The sequence below is a fragment of the Manis pentadactyla genome, chromosome 13, assembly GCF_030020395.1.
Source record: "Manis pentadactyla isolate mManPen7 chromosome 13, mManPen7.hap1, whole genome shotgun sequence".
In the NCBI taxonomy this organism is placed as follows: domain Eukaryota; kingdom Metazoa; phylum Chordata; class Mammalia; order Pholidota; family Manidae; genus Manis; species Manis pentadactyla.
The window spans coordinates 22518075-22532707 of NC_080031.1; the positions used below are offsets into that span (position 1 = coordinate 22518075).

The 14633-nt window shown below is 34.8% G+C and overlaps 1 pseudogene; it reads right to left on the reverse strand.

Annotated features, from left to right (window-relative positions):
• Positions 1-2807: 2807 nt before the first annotated feature.
• Positions 2808-3741, reverse strand: LOC118915948 (olfactory receptor 4P4-like; annotated as a pseudogene).
• Positions 3742-14633: the final 10892 nt, after the last annotated feature.

The following is a 14633-nucleotide window of genomic DNA, read 5'->3' on the forward strand; positions in this document are numbered from 1 at the left end:
ATATTAAATTTACTGAGTATCATAATTCTTCCAAGTGGTAAAGATACCTCAAGACAAATGCTGGGCATAGAAGCCACAGGGCATAAATATGCAAAGAAGTAAAAAGCTAACCTTTTCAAACAATAAGGCTTCTCTCTCACTTACCAACTTAACACTTCCCTGTATGGCCCCGGAAGATGACTGGTTAGCCAGAGACGGGTAAGATTCCTCAAGGGAGGAACAACCTAAGACAGGCACAGTAGCAGGGGGGCCATAAGGTGAGAAAATGGGGATCGACAGAGGTGAGGCTTAGAACCTCCCCCCACCTGTTCTGAGAGATATCTTCTGCATAAGTGGATGTTTTATGTCCCTTGTCTAGCTTGGATTAACACATAGTCTACAGGCACACACCTGATCATCTACATTTGCTGTCTTACAACACTAAACTATGTTTTCTACCTTTATCTCATGTCTACCTACCACTTCAGCATTTTATTAAAAATAATAATAATAAAGAGAGAAATGTGGTATCCACATATAAAGAAAGTATAAAATTAAATGAATATTCATATTTGAACTGACTGTTTATAGTTCATAATGCATGAGCAAAACCGAACGCTTCTGTGATGACTGCCCTTGTAATGTTCACCATGTAACTTATTCACTATGTAAGAATTTGTACTCCATGTAACAACTTGTTTATTATGCTTCAGAAGATTGGAGACTGACGAAAATAAGACTTAGGTTGGATTAATGATTGTGCATTGAGCATTGACCCCCCTATACAGAGTTTTATTGTTGGTAACAACCATTTGATCAATAAATATGAGAGATGCTCTCACACACACACAAAAAAAAAAACACCAAAGAAACAAAACAAAAACAAACAAACAAACAAACAAACAAACAAAAAATATATATATACACAGTTTCAATTTTAAAATAAATAAGTAACCGGGTTGTAATGTATAGCATAAGGAATATAGGCAAAATATTGTAACAACTTGGTATGGTGATAGCTTGTACCTAGAATTATCATGTATATAAATGTTGAATCACTGTGTTGTACACCTGAAACTAATGTAATTCTGTGTGTCAACTACCCTTCAATAAAAAATAATTATCCAGAAAAATAAAAATAAAAATAAATAAATAAATAAATAAATAAATGAAAAAAAAAAAAACCCGAAAGCCTTTGATAGTAAATGATCTAGGTGTTCTATGTCTTACTTATGTCAATATCTTAAGAGATCTTAGTTCTAATCCTATTATGCATGTACAAATATACTTCCTTAAAAGTTCCTTCTAGTTTTTCTAAGGGATTTCGCACGTTTCTTCATTGCCCTGACAAGACAATTTGCTTGATACATTGTGTCACAATGTATATTTATTTAATAGATTTTATTTCTTACACAACTTTAGGTTCACAGCAAACCTGAAAGAAAAGTAAAGAGAGATCCCATATCCCCCTTCCACTCACATACAGACAACCTCCCCCTCCTGAGTGTTCCACATGTTACAGTTAAATGAATCTATGTTGTCACATCTTTATCACCCAAAATTCACAGCTTACATTAGGGTTCATGCTTGGTGTTGTACAATCTATGGGTTTTGAAATGTATAATGACAATATCCAAAACTGTGACATACAGAAGTTTCACTGCCCTAAAAATCCTCTGCGCTCTGCCCATTCATCCCTCCCTTTCCTCTAACCTTTGTCATCCACTGTTTTTTTTCTATAGGTTTGCATTTTCCACAATGTCTTATAGTTGAAATCATACAGTAAGGTAGAACTTTCAATTGTCTTCTTTCACTTTGTAATGTGCATTTAAATTTCGTGCATGTCTTTTCCAAGTTTAATACCTAATTTAATTTTAACACTGAACAATATGCCATTGTTGTATTAAATACATCTAGTCACCTACTGAAGGACAGCTTCATCGCTTCCCAGATTTGGCAATTAGGAATAAAGTTGCTATAAACATCTGAGTGTAGCCAACATGCATTTTGCTTTTTAGTTGTTACTTTGTTTTTAGACGTATCTTACTTGTCTTTTCCAGTTTTTCTTTTCTTAATGTTGTAGGAAAGATCTTTGGATCCAAAGACCACCAAGTTTGCTGGATATAATGACTGCCAATTTGCTTATCAATTTTGGGCAGGTCCACACTTAAATTTTATTATACAGTTTCCTGAGTTTAGTGGGAAATGTTATTACATTCTGGCAAATACATGGAATATAATTGTTTTCAGCATTCTGCATTATAGATTCTCATTATGACCTCACTAGTTATGATTATTTGTTTTGATGGGACATTGGAGAGTCAACCCCAGGAACCACTTTAAAAGAGATTCTACTTTAAATATTTTTCTTGCACAACAGATTTCTGAATAACACTAGAAAATGTATACATATTTTTTGATCAAAAAGTTATATTTATTATTTTAATTTTAGACTTCAATTCTACACAACAGAAGATGTGTCACTATGTAGGCTCTCCCCTAAATCCAAAGTTTATAATAAAATTTTCATTAATATTTTCCTTTATAATTTACTGATCAATACAAGACTGACTTATTTGCTTTGTCCCAATTGCACTTTTCACATAGACAATCATATATACACCCCACAAATGAACTTAGTTTGAAGGTACTTTTTGTACACAATAATTAGTATTCATTTAGTTTTTACTTTCATCTATGGTCTATATTCTCTTTCATTCCATTCAGGGTAGTGGTGGTGGATATAATCTATGAGATAGTTCCTGGCTTTTTCTTTCATGTTTACCCTCTGCTTTCATGAGTTTGCTTAGCCAATACACCTTTTCATATTAATTGTGTGCTCCCTTGGAATATAATGTTTGACACCAGTCTTTTCTCATAGTGTTTTTCATCTCTGTATTTCTCAGTGTATAGATTAAGGGATTGAACATAGGAGCAATGATGGTGTAAAATAGAGCAAGTATTTTGTCCTCAGGAAAAGTAGTAGGAGGTCTAAGGTAGATAAAGATGTCAGGCTCAAAAAATAAGATGACCACAGTGATATGAGACGAACAGTTACAGAGAGCTTTGCATCTTCCCTCAGCTGAGAGGTTTCTTAGAGTGAACAATATAATGCCAAGAAACAAATAAGACAACAAAGGTTATTAAGGCAACCATACCTGAAAAGGCAATCACGAGAACACCGGTGATGTAGGTGTTGGTGCAGGCAATTTTCAGCAAAGGAAAATTATCACAAAAGTAGTGATCAATCTCATTAGGACCACAGAAGGGCAGCCCAACTGCTGTAGAAAACAGAGGAAAGGCATGAACAGCCCCACCACCCCAAGCAGCTAAGATTAGCAAGTTGCACCTTGTCTTGCTCATGATGGTCATGTAGTGGAGAGGTCTGCAGATGGCAACGTAGCGATCAAAGGCCATGGACGTAAGGAAGAAGATCTTGGTACCACCAAAGAAGTGCATGGTAAGGACCTGTAACATGCAGTTACCATAGGAGATGGTTTTTCTTTCCACTAGAAGGTCAGCAATTAATTTTGGTGTCACAGTAGAAGTATAGCAGATGTCTATTGAGGCTAAGTGAAGGAGGAAGTAGTACATTGGTTGGTGAAAAAGAGGACTGCATTGAATGGAGACAAGGATCAGAAGGTTTCCTACCAAGAGAGCCATGTAACAGAACTAGAAGAGCACAAAGAAAAATATTTGTATGTTCTGGTTATAAGAAAGTCCCCAAAAAATGAATTCTGTGATGTTTCTATGGATATTCATAATTTGTGTTTATTGTATGTGAAACACAAATGAATTATATATCTGAAAGAAATAAAACATAAATTTGGTGAAAAATTAACAATATTAACACAATGATACAATATCTACTACAAAGTAGATTGACATGAATAGATCTTAATATTAATAATGCTTGATTTATTGAATTGACTGTTTTTTCTTTATTATGTCTCTTGATTTATATATTCACTGTTGAATAATTGTGTAACGGTAAAACAACTATATATTTTACTTAATATTACTGGTAGTGAATAAAGTATGCAAGTATTATTTTGAAAATAAAAACATTTTATTAATGTTAATTATATTATTTAGAAAACAAGAACTGTTAATTTTATTTAATCTAATTGAACAAAAACAAGAAAATTTTTTACATATTTTTCAATATTTATGCCTTATATATATATATACAATCAATTTTCCTTCTTTAAAAATTACCTGACCAAATTCCATCAGTTTTATGGGAATTAAACTAAAAGAAATTTAAATGAATTTAGACAACCCTCCACTTGAACTACAGAACTTTAATTTGTATAGATTATGCTAATTGAGGCTATGTGATCAAATATTTTCAATGGGCCATTTTAAACCAATGAAACTACTCTTATATTAACAAGAAAAGAATATTTGAAAACTATACTGCAAAAGAAAGAACAGCAATTTATAACAAAAAGTTTTCAAAATATTCAGAAAATGTGTGCATTTCTCATATTTACAATTCATGTAATGAAGAGAATTTAATATGTAATGTCATTCAATGTAATGTCATTTAAATTTGTGCTGGTGATTGGTGAAGATAAGGTCATTAAATTGCACAAATATTTGAATTGTATCTGTGCCATGGCTCTTGCTAGAAAGTTCTTTTTTGAGATACAACCTTAAGAAGGAACAAGATAAAGATGACACAGAGGTTACTTACAAACTTCATGGCTAGTTGTATTACTAGCACCCAGTGGTATTGTTCTAAAAATACATTAATGAAAAATTCAGGAATTTGCATCTTTAATACCTATTGTCTATCTTCAGGAATTATGTTTACTGCAAAATGAGTGTAGGATAGAGAGAAAGCACTTTCTGGAGCTATCTTACCCTCTGATGAGGAATTATCTGACCCCATGGCTTTGGAAAAGCTAGCACACCTTCTACCTTACTCTGGATCTGAAGTGAGAGTCCTATCTGGCCCCCAAGTGTCTATTTAAAAAGCACAAAATGCTCTTCTTTTAAGATTATTTAGAAACCATCATCAATAGTGACTCACAGACTCAATATCTAAGTTATGTATAGTCTTTGAAAGGTTTTATATGTCAAAAATGGACAGCTTTGGCATTTTAAGAAGGGTCCATACTGTAAGACATCAATTATATTTTTAATTTCTATTCAAAACTCTAAATTCATAAAGTAGAAATTTTCAGTTTGTTCCTTCTTTCTTTTTTTCATATCACAACATGACTTGCCCTCCTTTCAAATAACCTAACAAAATAACCATTAGCCACAGAGTGTGTTCAGCAACTGAGTGGAAGTAAAGGGTGCTGAAATGTTTGGAGTATGGGAAACATTCACGTATGCTCTACTTGTTGCAGCAGATAATGATCCTTTGTTTATAAGGTGGAAATAATGTTAATTTCTCAGATTTATTTACAGAAAATAAACTGATTTACAGAGAATTATTATATAAGTAGACAGTGAGCAAGTTAACAGTTGAAATCACTTGGCGAATTCAAATCTGTGATGTAAATAGAGGAGACTCAAATAAAGAATCTAAGCATTTTTCAGGATTGGAGAATAGTACACTGTAAATGTAGAAGACACATTACCTGATTCTCCCTTGATCCAGGGCTACATTTCATGTGTGAAAGCTAATAAGGATGGTGAAGGGTGTCATGAGAAATAGCAATGAAAGGACTGTTTTGAATGCTCATCGGAGTAGAAAAGAATGTGCAAGATGCTGGGTTAGCAGACATCCTGCCTGTCTTTTGTAGTATTTAGGTGTGTAAAAAGATACGGGGCATTGAAAATAAACTTGTACTCTAGAATGCTCTGATTGTAAAACATTCAGAAATAATTTTCCTTCAACTTTTCCAAAATGTACACCTCTTAATGAGGATTCTGGCTTGTTTCATAGACCATCATTGGTGTTTAATCTACAGTAAATCTTAAAACCCCACGTTGTACTCTGAGAGAGCACATGTTATGATAAGTGCTGTTAGCTGAAGGAAGGAAAAAAAGTCAGGAGAGGAGAATCATTGTCACTAAAAACAGCACCTTGATTTGGAGATATTACTGAAATATATGTAAAAATTGATGCCACAATTGTTGAATAAAGTCTCTCAGGCAACCTTTGAGCAAGTGGTTAGAACAAGGGCACCATAGAAAAAGGTAGAAACACTAAGGAATGTTAAAGAAGCTGACCAGTGTGATATGTAAAGTAACTGCTTAATCTCTTTAACACTCATTATCCTCTTTCATACAATGCAGATACCATTACATAACTCAAAAATTTAATGAGGAATACTGGAGGAAATGTGAAATGTCCCAATGACATATGTGGTTCCTAAAACACTCAAACTCAGTCATTGTCCTTTTACAGTCTGGCCCTTTGATTGAAATGTTTTTCAAAGTAAGAAATTGTCATGCAAACATATATACCAAGTTTAGTGGAAAAATTAGAAAAAATATCATAACATGAATTTAGTAAGTGTGATCAGGTAAACTTCCCTTTCAGCAATCTGTGAAAATCTGTTAACTTGAAAATGGATTGGTTATCTTAGGCTGTTTCTTAAAACTAATCATTAGTCTCATTTTTTTTCAATGCAAAAATATTGTCAAGCAGTTACTTCATTTCGCAGTATCAAACATAAATTATGCCTCCCTTTTTGGTTATGTTTTCTGCTTTAATATAAGGACTCACGTTTAAGTTTCCACTACACATTTAAATTTTCTCTTAGTGCAACAGAATGTAACATGATAGAATCTTACCTTAGTTGATTCAGATGAAACTAGTCTATTTTAAGATGGCAAGTAATTTGAAATATGAGAAATTTTTCCTTATTGTAGATATTCAAGCATAAACTGATCTCATTCTTAATAGTAAAATGGAGCATTGACTATAAGCAAAAAACTAGGACACAATGAAATTCACAGCCAACTTCAAAATGTCTTACTATCTCTACTGCTATTAAAGGGAACTTTTCTTATAAATAATGCACAATTAAGACTGAAGTCTACTAGAACATTTTTACAGTAATCTAATAGTCATATCCTTCAAGAGAAGTTATAATCTTTAGAAAGTAAGTATATAGAATAAATACAGAAAACACACAATTAGCCAAGCTCATGGTTGGTGGGACACTTCCCAAAAACCAAGGAGACACGGGCAATTCACTAACCGTCAGGTCTCAGTGGCTGTCTAGAGCTTCAGGCTGCATCGGGAAGCATTCCACCTTCACATATCTGACAGTTAGCCTGTAGTACCAACATATGGAATGAAATGCAGAGAATTACAAAGGGGAATCACACAAACACAGATAATTTTCTGCTAATATTTTTTTAAATCAGCATACCTATTTGTAAACCTTCTATATGTTCATGTGAGAAATGCACTCCAAATATTCACTAAAGCTATCAGCAATGCAGTGACAAGTGCATCTTTATCTCTCAGGAAAGTAGACTAGGAATTTCAAATGTCTATTTCACATCTAAATAGGTCAGATGAAAAAAACACCCAAACAAATTGTATTTTAAATTCCTGTAGAAGCCACCACGAGTAATTAGGTCCTAGGGTACATCTATTTTATGGCTATGCCTGATGAGAACTGGGCTCAGAAGACAGAATATAACCTTATGCAACAACACAAAAATTAATAGGCCTTTGAAAGCTCTAAGTAGTTATGTTCCCAGAGGCATTTCTGAATGGGTCATGGCCAAATGTTGCTAAGTCAACGTCCACAATACTGTGCTGGCTGCTCCTGGGATTTACTTTCCACTTGCGCCTAGTTGAAAAAATTGGCACTTTTTCCCTGGAGGCTTCATAATGTATAGTCAGAGAAGTTCTGGAAGCTCGGGTTGCTCTGTGTCTTCATGTTTCTGAAAAATAGGAGAGGAACTAATGCAGACTGCCATAGTATTAGGTTGGCACTCAGGAAAATCCGAGACGAGTTAGGACGAAAAAGATCTAAAGGTGGGCATTTACAGTCCAACATGGGTAGTTTAAGATCCTAATGTGTGGAGTAGATAGATCAATAAACCTATGTAATTGGTGGGAGGTTACCATTACTGGCAAAGATGGCGGGGGAATAGGACACAAAGAAAAGGAAGGATAAAAGGATAAACATTCTTTTCTTCATAAACTTGGCAGAAAGAATAAGCAAAAACACATGGAAACATAGAAGGGAGGAAGCACAGGAAGGACATCAGGCCTTGTATCATGTCTCCTAGTCAGTGCTTTCTCCTGCCCCTGAATGTTCTCGGATGCTTAGGCTCAGCCTCATCTGCACACACTGAGGTTCAGTTAGTCTCTCTCTCTACCACGTACAAACCCATACATTTAAAGCTTCTCATGCAAAAATGGTCAGGAATTCAAATTTTATGATATCTAATCTGATTTGGATTAAACTGTGTAGCAAAATAACAGTAAATTAAATTGAGACTGTTGGCTGTTTTAAGCTCATTATATTATTTAATATGCATAATGATGCATATTTTGACATAAATATAATCATCTCTACTCTCCAGAAAACAGTACAAAAGGTTATAGAAGTTAAGTAACTAGCTCAAATAGCCACTAAGCAATGGAAGCAAGAAGACAGGTATTTCTAAGTTTAGTCCTTGCTTCTGGGCTTTGAAAGTTAAGTAACCCTGAGTACATGAAGGATTCTAGTTCTTCAGTATAAAGGATATCAAAGCCCAGTATTTTATAGGTTATTCACTTCAACATTCCACCCAATGCTGACCAAATTTTACTCAGGTTAGTTGGTATCAATCTACAAGAGGAGATAGTAGGCCATATCTCTAATCTCCTCCCTGTACAAATATACACAATGACACCCCTTAGAGTCAGATATGAGTGTTACATTTTTATCTTCAACTCTTGAATTCATCTCTGTTCATGTAGTAGTCCTGGTGCATAGCATCTACTTTGGAGATATGCATATTATAATTTTTTATGAATCTGTATTTTATTCCAAATGTTTCATACTTTTATACTTTATATATATGTCAAAGAAGCATTTTGAATAAATTGGTACAAGTTGTGATTCACACATGAAAGTTTTCTTTTTACACACATATAGATGTCTCATTCTTCCACTATCATGTGTTGCAAACGCTATATTTTTTCCACTGAATTGACCTATAAACTTTTGTTGAGATTAAATTGCTTAAGACATGTCAGATACTCTGCAAAGTTAAAGTGCCAGAAGCCTACTTGCAAAGGGCAGAAAGATACTGTGCACAACTTCTCAAGTTAGATTCAGAGCTGAATTGTAATTTGGTTGTTCATGAATTAAGTGGAGATCCTGAGGAAAGCATATTTGCATGAGCAAAAAGAAGCAGTTTAATGAAGAACTGATTGTAAGCAAAGGAGCCCTCAGGAAAGTCCTAACAGAGTAAGAAAGCTTTTGCAGTTGGAAGAAAAGAATGTGTTCACAGAACACATACGGTATCCTGCCTATCCTTATGTTTTAGGTGTGTAATTGTGGTATAACATGATCATTATATATGTTATCACACGAATTTATCACAGCTTGCACATTCACAACTAAGTAATATTTAGTGAAAGCAAAACATTAAAGAAAGTTAAAGAATTTGGGGAGCATAAAAACAGTGCATGGCAATCTCATGCAAAAAACCTTGTGCTAAGTGTAGGTGGACTGACACTAGCAGAGTTTGGGGTTGTCTGGTAAATGGAGCCAGACCATTCTGCAGGCCCAAAGGGGCCTCCAAGTTCCTTGCTTCCCTCTAAGGGGAAAGTGAAGCCAGTGCACACCCCTGCTAAGTGCTCCCTTATTAGTCTTGTTTATTTACAAGAAATTAACTGCTCTGATTTCCTCCCAGGATAGCAGCTTCCTGGTCTGGGAGCCTGTCACTCAAGGCTGCCTGTTTTGCTCCCAAGGTGGGCTGAGTTATTGTCTGTTAGTTAAAGAGTATGTTAAGAAAGTTACTTTTGAATAAACTGGGTTTTAAAATGGAATCTTATTTTCAAGATGGAATCCTTCCTGTTTTTACTATTTGCTTTGGGTTTGCTTGCTACATTGCCCAGGTTGTAAATCATTTGTTTAGGGCTGGAAGAAGAAAAGCAGCACCAGGGTAAAGTCAGAAAAACAAGCTGGGCCCCCCAGCAGGCCAAAGAAGATCCCACAATGGATTATTTTACTTTGTTTTCTTTTGGAGGCCGTCACTCTACTCTGTCTAGGCCCATGGTCCTGTCTCATTCCCCCCTCTGCAGATGAAACCCTAGCTGCTGCTAAGGGAGAGGGGGTGATGACTGCTCTGGCTGCTTCGTGCTATAAGGGGGTGCAGTAAAGGGTGCAGCTAGGTCTCCATCATTGGTCAGTTGAGAGGGCCTTGGAAGATGGGCACTTCTATCTTGGGTTCAATTTCCATCACCATTTGCACTTTTATGGCTTTAAAACTTTTTAGAAAACCAGCTCTATATCACAGTAGTCCATGGGACTTCTGGGCCTGACATAGCTTGGACTTGCTTTCAGAGGTCCTGGAGTGAATCAGACACATTTTGTGAATAATTTGGAATATACGCACATTACACAATTTTATTTATACCACAGGTCTCACCTGCACTGCTATTAAGGTGTCTAGTGCCATTCTATTTTGTATGACTGCTTGGTGAATTCATTTAACCTTAGTATTAAGATCTTTTGAGTAAAATTGGTTAAGGATTTGATATGTAAAATTACATCTTCTAAACCAAGATATGGTATAAAAATGGAGGCTAGATGATTATACCAATGAAAAGCACTCCTAGTCCGTTTATGATGGAGACTTGGGAATTTTGTAGATTGCTGGATGTTCTTAATCCAACATCCTTGCAACTAAGAAGTTCATTACTACACTTATTTAGTTCACTCATTTTTAACAACCATGCTAGATTACTTACAAAACCTTCACTAAACATGACAAAGTCAAGCCTCTCTTTAAGCATACTTTTAATTATGTTATTGCAGAAGATAAATTTCTGTCTCAGGGAGTGTAGTTTATAAACCTCCCAATTTTTGAGACTAATGATGAACACAATAGGTAGAATAGATTTCCAATAAAATGATTTAGAAAAACAGTTTTATATTGTAGTAATCCACAGGAATTTTGACCATTTCCTTCCTTGTGACAAAATACATTTAGCTGAATAATCTTATTATATTGTATACTTCTCTTGGGGACCAAGCCTCTTAATCAGAGAGTTTGTATTGAGGCCAGGCTTGTATGCAGAAGATAAGGCACTTTTTTTCAGGGTTTGGTGATCAAATTGCTGGCAAATCTTCAGAATGCATGCCAGAGGCATGTCTAGTTTTAAAATTGAAGAGGATGCTCCCATCTCTGAAACTATCCAGGATGAGCCCCCCAAAATGATGCTGGGTTTCTTGTTTGTGGAGTCAAAGAATGAACTTCACAAACACTCCAGGTAGAGAGCCAGGGAGAGGCTTTCATTTAGAGATAAGGTGAGAGGATAGAGCTCCTGGCTCAGGCTAGGAGGGAACAAGACAGTCCTGCAATGATGGATTTTTAAATTTGCAATAAATCCCCTATACAAGTTTATAGAATTTCTAAAATTTCACATTTACAATCATAAATATTTATGAAATACTCTCTGTTTACACTCACATGTGGAATAATGCATTTTGTCAAGTTTTCTGTGGTCACCTGAAAAATAGTTTTGAACACAGTAGGCATGTTCTGCATGAAGGAAAGTGAATCCTGGAAAGAAGATGCATCAGTAAATAAAAAATCTTGGTTCAATATAGTTTTTGTGAGCTTATATAATAGCCTCATATTTGACAGTATGGAGTTTCCCCAAAAAACTAAAAATAGAAATAACTTATGACCCCACAATTCCACTGCTAGGAATTTACCAGAACAAAACAAAATCTCTTTTAATTGATGTTTGCCTTCCTGTATATTAGATCATGTACTCCAATCGCAACTCTTTTTCTTAATTCCCATTTATCTATAGATTGTTTTTTGTTTTTTTCACAGTGTCCTTTGCTGTACAAAAGCTTTCTAGTTTTACGAAATCAAACAATACATGGAGATGAATGAAATCAGGCAAGTAGTAGTTCAGAGAATGTGGGATGCATTAAAAGCAGTTTTAAGAGCAACATGCATAGCAAAACAGACCTATCTCAAAAAACAAGAACAATCCCAATAAACAATCCAACCTTTCAACTAAAGTAACTTGAAAAAGAACAAACAAAGCCGAAAGTTAGAAGGGACATAATAAAGATCAAGCAGAAATAAATAAAACATAGAATAAGAAAGCAATAGAAAAAAATTAATGAAATGAGGACCTAATTCATCAAGGAAATGAACAAAATAAACAAACCCTAGCCAGACTTACCAAGAAAAAAAGAAAGGACAGGAATAAACAAAATCAGACCTGAAAAGGGGTAAGTTTCAACTGACACCACAGAAATTCAGAGAATTATAAGAGAATTCTATGAAATATTATATGACAATAAATTGGACAGCCATGAGGAAATGGACACATTCTTAGAAATGTACCTCTTCCAATTTTGACCCAGGAAGAAACAGAAAATCTGAACAGACCAATCACCAGCAATTAGATTGAAGTGATAATCAAAAACCTCCCAAAAAACTAGACCTGAACCAGATGGCTCCAGGAAGGAATTCTACCAAACATTTAAAGAAGAGCTAATATCCATCCTTCTGACAGTATCCCAAAATAAAAGAGAAGGGGATACTTCCATACACATTTTATGAGGCCAGTATCACTCTAACACCAAAACCAGACAAAGGCACTACAAGAAAAGAAAATTATAGACTGATATTCCTGATGAACATAGATGCAAAAATCTTCAACGAAGTCTTAGCAAACTGAATTAAAAAATAAATCAAAAGGATCATCCACCATGACCAAGTGAGATTTCTTCCAGGGATGCAAGGATGGTACAATATTTGTAAGTAAATCAATGTGATGCATATTAACAAAAGGAAGGGTAAAAACCAGATGATTTGCTCAATAGATGCTGAAAATTCATTTGACACAATTCAACATCCATTCATTGATTAAAAACTCACAACAAAATGAGTATAGAAGGTACATACCTCAGTATAATAAAGGCCATGTATGACAAACCCACAGGCAACATCATACTTAGTGAAAACCTGACAACTTTTCCTCTAAGATCAGGAACAGGGTAAGACTGTCCCCTCTCACCACTTTTTTTGTTTAAGTATCATTGATATAAAATATTATGAAGTTTTCACATGAGTCCATAGAATAGTATTCCCAAAAATTTTTGGAAAGGAAAACAGTTGTTGTTTAAGAAAATGGATACCAGCATTTTCATTAGTAAATTGGATTTAGGTGTGGATTTTATGTTCTGTCACAAGGGAGTGGGTTGAGTAACTCACATTAGACTACATAAGAAAAAATCATGAGTGTTGGTATAAATTTGTACCAGGATCAAAGTAGAGCTTTATAAATAACATCCTACGTAGAAATTGACATATCCAAACTAGGTCTTTCTTTTTGTTGAAGAATCTCATCATATCAAGGATATAGAGTCTAATGATAACTTTTCACTAAAACTGTATCACAAAGATAGAAAAACTAGAGTATCAAACTGTAGGAAGTGCAATTCTTGATTCAGAATGTTTCATGCACATCAGTAGGATCCTCAGCACCTCTTAACGTTTGGACCAGTACTGCTCTGTTTACAATGACTGAACTTCAGTTGGAAAAGGAACTTCCATATGGAAAAACAGCCTTCAAAGAAAGCAGTACCCATGGACTCCTCTGAAAAACGACTTCATGCAGAAATATCCCCTGGATCCTCCCTCAAATCATTTTTCTCCTTGTCTTTGTATCACCCATAAAAACTTCCGATCCTTTTTACACACAAACTCATGCTTTTGTCATTTTGCTTAACTGTCTTCTCACGGATACAAATAAAGACTTAAGACCCCCTAATTATTGTTCAGTTGTTCTTTAATACTGTCTCTTGGGAATAACCACAAGGAAAATTATTCTGAAGGATTGTTTAAAATTTAAATTTACTAAGATCCAATCTGTATACAAAATAAAGTGCTATTGAAAATCCTAACTATGTTCTCCCATTTCTTTGGAATGTCAAGGTGATCCTTCAGACTAGTTCCTTTTATTTTCTGTACTTGTGCAAAGAAACACTGCATGGCTGTGGAACGCTTCTGACTCTCCCATGAATCTTCCATCCAAAAGAACCCTTTAGAAAAGCATTCCAGGGAATATCTTGAATTAAAATGTCACAAGGACCAGTGGAAAAAACGCCCACAGGCATTTTACAGCAGCCGATATGTGTGAAGTTATAATTTAAGAAATAAAATCAATACTATTATAGCAGGTTTAGAGATGAGATTGCAGCTTACCACTTTTATTTCCCTCTTGAGACTTAGAACATGAATAAGTCAAAACTTCTGTAATGTTAGCACTGATGTAATGTTAAGGATATTTGTTTTTATCTCTCTCCTCTTCTAGAATAATTTCCTCAGGTTAACGTCTCTGTTGTTTATCACGGTAGATGATACATATGTAATAAATATTGATGTCTTTATTATCCAATCATAAACCATTTTGTGTCACTAGATATCATCTAGTATTACCATAACAGTTAGAGTTGGAAAAATGCCACAATGGACAATTGGTT